This window comes from Nilaparvata lugens, chromosome 2 (genome assembly GCF_014356525.2).
Source record: "Nilaparvata lugens isolate BPH chromosome 2, ASM1435652v1, whole genome shotgun sequence".
NCBI lineage: Eukaryota > Metazoa > Arthropoda > Insecta > Hemiptera > Delphacidae > Nilaparvata > Nilaparvata lugens.
Window position 1 is genome coordinate 21,629,867 of NC_052505.1, and position 8,523 is coordinate 21,638,389.

Sequence of the window (8,523 nt, forward strand, 5' to 3'; positions counted from 1 at the left end):
TTCTACTGGAAGCGGCTGGAGAGGTATCTACACGAAGAAACTATTATTCTGCTCATATCATATACGGTAGTTAAGTTAGTTGAGTTGAAAATGTATTTATACAGAGTAAGTCATAATGTATGGGAACCCTTCAATAAGTTGGAGACTGTTGTAGTTATAATACTGTAACTTTCAGATAAGTTATTAGACGAATACTCTACCTTTTGACGTACAACTGAATTTCAACCCCTCATAAGGAAGGGGGTGACTTAGGGGTTGTAACTCTAATATTGTTAACACCATTGTGTGCTACATCATTTTAAATGCTTTTTTAAAACTAGAAATATGGCATCAATAAAAATTTTCTATTATACTTCTACCAAAAATGGCGGTTGATTGAAGTTTTAGTTTGTAAAGAAATGATAGGTAAAGTAATGAAACTTAAATCAACACTTTTTTGAATGAATAACGAAATACATTGAAAAACATGGTTATTTATTTAGTAATCTGTCTGCTACTAACATTTCATTTTAAAAGATGCTTGAAATTACTACCTCCTTCTCTCGTTTGACAGTGAGCCAGTCTGTCATAAATGTAAATGAAATGAATATAGTAGTATGTAAAATAAAATGTAAATAGTAGGAGACTGATTACTATATAAATAAACAGTTTTTTCAATGTGTTGCGTTATTCATTCAAAATGTTACTCGTAAATGTGGATCTTCTAGAGCTAGATTAACACTAATTCCACTTCTGTATTGAATTGCAACTAGCATTTCGCTTCTGGATAATCAGTGTGATTTTGACTTATTGAAAATATTGTTCTCAATAAATATCCTAATTTAGTATGGCTGATAATTTATGTTTCTTCCGATGATAAAATTAGTTCCTTATGTGTAATGTGAACGTTGTGTGTTGTTGTAAGATACAGAATGGCCCAAAAAGGATGGTCGGTTTTTAAATTACTATAACTTGAATAATTTCCAACATACATTTAGTTTTCTATATTGCTGTGTTTGTTCAATTGTCAAATTTCAGAAAACGTCATAATTAACATACATAATACTGTAAAGGAAGAGCGGCAAACAAAGGCCAAAAGATAATCACGCCACCTAATGGAACGTCGACGACTTTGAAGCAGTTTTGTTAATTATGACGTTTTCTGAAATTAGACAATTGAACAAGCTCATAATATATAGAAATAAAATGTATGTTGGAAATTATTCTATAGTCACTTAAAAGCCGACCATTCTTTTTGGGTCATTCTGTAACAACCTAAATCTCTTGAATTGTATAACCTACAAGTTGATAAAATCTAATATTGGGGCACTCTGTTTGTTGAAGTAGTGTAATGGTAATCTTTTTTAACAATTTGATTATTTTGCCTCTAAAATAAGTGTTTTTGTTTAGAATTATATCGTAAAATTGTAATTGAGTCTATTTTTTACTATCTATGAATTAAACAGCATTAATTATAATTATTGAATTCATGTCATTTTTTCCGTTTTCTCACTTTAACTACTCTATTGTTATTATTTAAATCTACTTTTGGCGTCTACTAGACCTGGTAGCGGCTACTGAAAATCGGTTTATTATCCCTGTGAGGAGGGATTCGGACGGGACGTTGCTAATTGTATCCTGCCAAGAGGTGGAATCATATTTTTTTAATGGGTCACAATTTATCAACTTCGTTAATTCACTCATACATACAGCTGAATGGAATGAACGGACTGGAATAATTGGAGTGATTTGAAAATATAAAATATTAGGGCCAGTTTCTGAGCTCGGGATTTAGCTAAGTTCTAGAATTTAAACAACTGGAGTCAGAAAATTGGCTTTCCGAAACGGGGCGTCGTCGTAGTCCACGTTTAAATTAAATTTTGAAAAACTATAAAATTGAACACAAAATAAAATAAAGAGAAAATAGTGTAAAGTTTCAGCTACCTATTTTGAATTATTTAGAAATGTATCATTTCGTCAAGGCAATAAACGTCTCCAATAATTATAGAAATGAGAAAATGAAGATTAGCATAAAAACTACGAATACGCCCTTTTTCGGAAAGCCAATTTTCTGGCTCCAGCTGTTTAAAGTCTAGAACTTAGCTAAATCCCGAGCTCGAAAATGAGCCCTTGAATTTACTTGACGAACAAGTGGAAATGTGGCAGCACATCCACCAGAGACGGCACTCTTATTTTAAGGGACGTGAGTTTTTTTGTCTTATTTACAATTGCATAGATATAACTGTGATTAATTATTTTGAATTTGAAGTTGCAATGGGCATTGAGATTTTATTCAATAATTTTATAGAAGATGTCGATATAAAAAACTAAAATATAATTTTTTAAACAATAAATAAAGAGCGCAAATGATTTATACGTTATTAAGAATTAAAAATTTTTATGATAGTCTGTTTTCCTATTTTTTGTGGAAGTTTTTTACTGAACGTGTTCCTCGGAAGAGCGGGTACAGTATGTGAAATAATGATGATGTGGATATGGAAAGGATATAATATATCAATATTTTTGATGGATATGATATAATATTATTCCAAGGTGGGGTTCGATTATTAAGCAGAGCCAGTTCAAGTGCGGTCATTGGTTTAAAGGAGTACGGTAGCAGCCTTGAATCTTTCATCGTTTTGAGCGATAAGATACAATATATTGTATAATAACTGCATTCTATATTGTAGGCCCATACAGGTAGGCTATATAATTATGTGCATAATATTTTTTTAAATAGAAATCTAAAAAAGCATAGTTAATTATTTGATACTTGACACAAGAAAGTACCGGAGCTATGCTCCGGGAGGGTATGGAATGCCTCCCATGTGGAAGGGAGTATACTGTAGTCTTCCCCCGGGAAATTTTTTTCTTTATTTAATAAAATTGGCCAATTTGTATCAATTTTGATTACTATTCAAACGAAATTTTTCCTGTGTCAGGTTTAAATAAAAATCATCAGCATTAGGTCAATAGTATTTTATATCATGATGACGATTCATTTTCATGTTTCAGTTTTAGTTGAAAGACAGCAAACATAACATATACAGGATTAGAATAGGATTTAAATTCTCTTAAATGTATTAACTGGGATGAAATTAAACTGCTGAATATATGCCTAGGTAGAGGTAGGTACTAATATTGTTCAGCTCTGTTGTGCACCGGTTTAAATCTAGCACTGCTTGGCAGTAATATTCATGAAAAAAATCCTCATAATATTACTGAAAACGGAATGAAATAAAAATTCTCATTGCAAGTAAGTAGTTACCTATATAGCTTTCAAAATGTTTCATCAATTTACCGACTACTGACATGAATCGACTATTTTTCTTTGCCATTTTCAATTAATTAAGTTACTGTAATTGAAAAATTAATCAATATTATAATCAAACATTTCAATAAATTACTTAAGAATTTTCATTGATTCTATCAATTTTGATGGCCATATAAGGAGAAGTGAATATATACGGTAACTTTGTTTCCATATTGCAATTATTATTTTTAAAATGTAATGTTATTTATTTACTTGCTTAGATCTTTCTAGTTTTCAATTCAACAATATGCTGGATAAATAAGGAAGGATATTATTTATCTAGGAATTAGTCACCATCATTCAATTTTATTTGATGAAGTAGGCTAAGTTTTGTAGCTTGATGAAAAATAATAATCGAACCTGGCATTTGAAAAATCTCAATAATTATCAAAAGATAAATTTTGTCAGTCAAATCATATTTTTTGTTCATTTCAGCATGGTCGTAACAGCATACTTTATTGCTTGATTTTTCAAATGACAGGTTCGACTATTAATTTTTCATCAAGCTACAAAACTTAGCCTACTTCATCAAATAAAATCTCGTAATTCATCCATCAAACAAATTTATTCCTAGTAAATTAATATAATTCGCAATGTATGAATCTCGTGATTGAAATTAAAAATTCGCGGTTAAGTAGGAATAGGAAGTGATAAAAAGGTAACAGCTAACAAGAACTGCTATCCATCCGCTACAGTAGCGGTTACCAGGTTTAGTTGGTAGCTCTGTCTTATCACTGTTTCCGACACCAAAGTCTGCTAGTGAAATCGGGGGAACCCCAACTGTTCGATGGGAGAGCCGATCGACAGTAAACAGAGATGGCCTTGAAGTTCCTAGCGTTCCACAATTCCACTATGAATACTTTGAAGTAATGCGCATGCGCTGGATCGACCAATAGAATTTACACGCGCGACTAGCCATTACATTTTAAAATTGCTAATACTTTGAAGTAATGCGCGTGCGCTGGATCGACCAATAGAATTTACATGCGCGACTAGCCACTACCACAGAATTAATAATAGCAGAATTAATTATAGGAGTTTTCTCTGCCACTACATTTTAAAGCCTAGGTTTCTCTTGACGTAATCACGCAAAAGTCTGCTGCAGCTATTGCTAGGGAAGTGTTTTCTCTGACTTCACGCGCGCAATCTCTGTAATTCCCTCTGCGTCGCGCACTCAAGAATTTTACTAGTAATTCAATTGTTCCAAAAAATAATAATGCTAATAGGTTTCAACTTGATTCAAATCAAATCATTTATTTGCCATACAACAAATACATATTCAAAACGAATAAAAGAGAATACATAATTTTATAAACAAAAGTATAAAATAATAAAACAGAAAGTAAGCATAAATAATACCAAAATCATAATTAGATACTTTTCATTAACTGTTTTGATCAATTTTTCATAATTTTTACTTCAGTTCTTGAACTTGAATTTTTTCTAGGGGAGAGGAATAAACAATTTTCCCAAATATTCAGGGATGTATCTCCCCTGTTAACGATGGAAATTAGGCTACCCCCATTTATCATAACCGGGAAATTTTAAGGGTAGAAGAAGCTGCTGGTGCATTGTTTAAGGATATGAACTACTATAGGTGGCCATACTTGTCTTCTCAACCACATACTTGAAACTCAATAAACTATGATCAACTCTGAAAAAATATAAGCTACATTGAATTTCTTCAATATAATAGATGGTGAAAAGTAACAAAATTGACTCACTTTAAAGTGCTATATTTTTATTTTCATGCTATCTCAGTCCATATATATACTAGACCATTCACTGTCTAGCTTATAATTTCATAATTATCATTGTGCTATTCTCTCATCTCCTAGATATTTGTTCGACTCATACAATATAAAGAAAGCTAACTAAGTAGTTGCTGAATGGGCCACGAAATAAATGTAGGTCTCATTTCGCTGGGGGGGGGATACATCCTCATATCCCCCCTGGATATGCCACTGACACAACAGCACAGGACAGAATTTACTCTGATGGACAGTATTAGAGGAGGCTGTGGTTTATAACTGCGCGAGGTCTACTATTCACAGAACAGTACCTCATAAAACAAAATGTATTGAAAGCCTAAAATATTCCCTAAACTTGGTATCTTTATCAAACAGATGCCTGGTAATCACAATTATAGAAAACCCTTCTTATCCCCAGTCAATAAAAAGTTCAATGGGTTTTCATTTACAAAATTCATTAATAGATCATTAGCTACAGTAACATGTTGGACATCTATGTTGCCTATGACTGAAAATATAATCGCGCGCTGCGAGGTTGCTGTCAGAGAAAACACCCACTTTTTTATCACACACGCGTGATTTTCGCGTATCACGGTTGACAGAACCCACAATAACGCTGCGTGGTTCAGAGAAACCTAAACTTAAAATAATTGCTAATACTTTGAAGTAATGCACATGCGCTGGATCGATCAATCGAATTTACAAAAATTGCTAATATTCTCAAGCATGAGCAACGATCAACAAGAACCTATTATGTTAACATAAATGTTATGTTATTATATGTGTAGACTTGGTTTGACCGAAGTATAATACTAGTAGTTCTGTAAACAGTAGACCTCGCACAGTTTATAAACCGCAGCCTCCTCATATACTGTCCATCAGAGTAAATTCTATCCTGTTGTGTCGTGTCGGCAAGATATCGGTGTGAAAACGGCTAATGGCTGTTCGGGTTGGTGTATCAAAAATGCTAACATCAAAAGCTAATCTCCTTCAAGACATACTGGCAACAGGACAGCCCGAGTTCAAAGCAGAGAAAATTTGAGAGCCAATACTATGGTATTTTAGTTATTAATTGCATGCGTTATTGCACGCAATCAATAATTCATTTAATAGTGCATAAAAATTGCATTCAATGAGGCATGCAATCAATAGTCTACACAGCTGATGATTTCTTTCCCAAGTTACATTGAGATATGCGTCATGGCATGCAATTTATATTATAATCCACTCAACAGCTGATTTATGATGAATAATTCTATAGTCTGATTTTTACTCTAATATATTGGCGTACGAAGGAGGCTCCTTTTTCCTTTTATATTATCCTTGAAATTTCCAAAAACCTTGTATATACGTCGACGCACAATTTGAAAAGGAATATCTGTCAAATTGCATGAAAATCTATTACCGAGTTTCGTCGTAAATGCGCAACATATGAACATTTAAACATAAAGAGAAATGCCAAACCGTCGACTTGAATCTTAGACCTCACTTCGCTCAGTCAATTGATAGACCTGCAGTTTTACTTATGCTAGGATCGAAATTTCAGGTGGGTTCCCAACCACGGAGACGTGATTATGCAGCTCATAATTTTCTGAGCTGGCCTATGAGATCCTACGTTTATTCATTTATTCAACGAAGATTTAATCGATGATATTATTCGAACAACAGCTGTTTTTCTTCAATTTACATTGATATATTAAATTGCTTGCGTCATTGCATGCAATTTATAATCCTCTCGACAGCTGATCTATGATGAATAATATTCTAGTGTGATTTTTACTCTAATATTGATGTATGAAGGATGCGCCTATTCCATTTATATTATCCTTGAAATGCAAAATTTCCAAAAGCCTTGTATATACGTTGACCCACAACTTAAAAAGGTACCTGTCAAATTTCATGAAAATCTATTACCGCGTTTCGCCGTAAATGCGGAACATAATTATAAACATAAAGAGAAATGCAAAACTGTCGACTTAAATCTTAGACCTCACTTTGCTCGGTCAATTATGTTCCTATATATTGTTTATTATATATTATTTACTACATCTATATAGGCCTATTGCTATACAGTTTATACAAGCACACTATATTCAAATTGCTATACAGTCGAGCCTCTCTATAACAAGCCACCACTTAATAAATTCTTCTAAGCAACAAATATTTTCACCTTGTCCCATGACATTTCAGAATTTTGGCTCCTTATTTTCTTCTATAACGAATTTTGTACCTCTCAACTACAAAGTTATCTCTCTTCACTTCAACATACAAAATGTAGTGTGAATAAGAAGCCAACAGTCAGAATTGTTTAGTTTCAGCAGAAAGGTCAATAAACTAAAAATAATGACAAGTTCAGGTAGGGAGAAGATAGGATGGTAAACAGTGAATAGAGTTTGAAACACATGTTGGAAATTGAATGCAAGTTACTGGAAATAGAATTTCAAAAACCTGTCATTCGTAGAACAGGCAGGTAGACAGGACTTTCCCATCCTTCTGCTTTTGTCACGAATTTCAATTCTTAGAGCTGATGATGATGATGATGATGATGATGACTGTGACGAATCTGAAGAGAAGAATCCGTCAGATCAAGAAGTTCTACAAGCTTTCAAAATTATCAGGCGAGGATTACAACTGAAAATAGTGTAGACTACCAGACAACATTTTCAACTGTTTGAATAGAGATGTGAGTCATTTATTGAACGTGATGTTTCACTCAAATGCAAAATTTAACCGAAAATTACTCACTTTTTCAAGTAAAACGTTAGAAAATGGAAAAATTGAGTCATTATAGTAACTATTTATAGTAAAGTTATTGACAAAATTACTTCTTATTCTCTTATCCGATTTCCCATGGAATAATGTGTTCTATATCCTGTATACACTGTATAAAATATGAATAAGGAAGAGAGTTCCGTAGTTTAGTATAAGATATTTCAGAGAACTTTAAATTTAATTTTTTTCCTACTCACACTGGCGATCAAGAGTCATCTCACGCCAGTGGTTTTTTCCCTTACCATCTACTATCAAATTATTGAATTGTATTATCATGCTGAACTTTATTTGAATTCTGCATTATATATTTATGTGTCTGTGTGAAGTATTTAATATCTTTTATAGATTCATAAATAAAGTGATATTGAATATTTTTCATATTGGTCTCATTCGATGGAGCCCATTCCTATACTATTCTCATAATTTGTCTCAAAAAATTCAACCGTGAGAGACTTTAAAAGTTTTCAAATTTGGCAGGCCAGCTCCACTACGTCCAGATTGGAGAAAAGTGTGAATCAATGAAAACAATTCTGGGCTTCAGTTCTATACCATTTTCATAGTTTGGGATCAAAAATCATGCTGTCAGCGGAGGAGAAGGATGTAGGTAATGAGGTCCTCTGCTGCCCCAGGTAAGAATTATTGAAGGAAACTGTGATGAGAATTTATGAATCAAGTCTTCAGCTATCACAATAAACTTTCATAATTTGG